Here is a 924-nt window from a genome sequence, read left to right as displayed (position 1 = left end):
ACCAGAAGATGTAATCAAGAAATTGTCTCTTTATTAGAGGGTGTATAGATACCTATATAACACAAGGAAATAAATATGATTAGGAATATAATAGGCAGAAATTTAGTTCCCATCATTTCTGCTACCTATTATTACTTGAATGAATAGATAATTTTACATGATAAAATGAACATTGCAGTTCTAGGAAAGATTAATACTTGTGCTTAAGATGGGAAGGCTATCTTGGATGTGCCCAGTGTAATGACATCTCTTAAAAGCAGAGAATGGAAACAGAGGAGGAAGTCAGAAAGATTTAGAACATGAGAAAGATTTATCATACTGATGTTGACTTGAAATGAGGGGTCATCTATCAAAGATTTGGGCTGCTTAGTCCTATAACTGCAAGGAGCTGAATTTTACCCACAATTTCAAAAGTGAGCTTCACACAGAACCTTGAGGTCCAAATGAGAAATGCAGCTCTAGATGATACATTGGAACTCAGTTATATTGAGCCAGACATCTCTCATATGTTAACTACTTGAGAATAAATGGGCATTGTTGTAAGCTGCTAAGTTTTGGCAGTTTTTACAGCAGCAGTAGAAATAAAATTTAGTTATGTTTGAGTTGGAATTAGAAAAAAAATAAAGATTAGAGATCAGCTTAAAGAAAATAGGAATAATTTGGGGCCTCTTTGAGAGAAGATTTTGAAAAAAAAATGTTTATTAAAAAATAAGTCGGGGGTAGGCAATGGTAATCAGGCCAGTTGAAGTTTCAACACAGGCAGTTTAGAAATAATAAAATTGTGTTTTTTCCAACTTTATTTAAAGGCCAATGAGAAGCAACTGCGTGATGTGAAAGATGGACTTTATACTATCAGAAAGAGAAAAGAGAATAAAATTTTAACATTATATTGGAAAACAAAGCCTATACTAACTCTATTATGAG

The sequence above is a fragment of the Propithecus coquereli genome, unplaced genomic scaffold (assembly GCF_000956105.1).
Source record: "Propithecus coquereli isolate 6110/MARCELLA unplaced genomic scaffold, Pcoq_1.0 Scaffold271, whole genome shotgun sequence".
Lineage (NCBI taxonomy): Eukaryota > Metazoa > Chordata > Mammalia > Primates > Indriidae > Propithecus > Propithecus coquereli.
Note: the sequence above shows the minus strand (reverse complement) of the source record.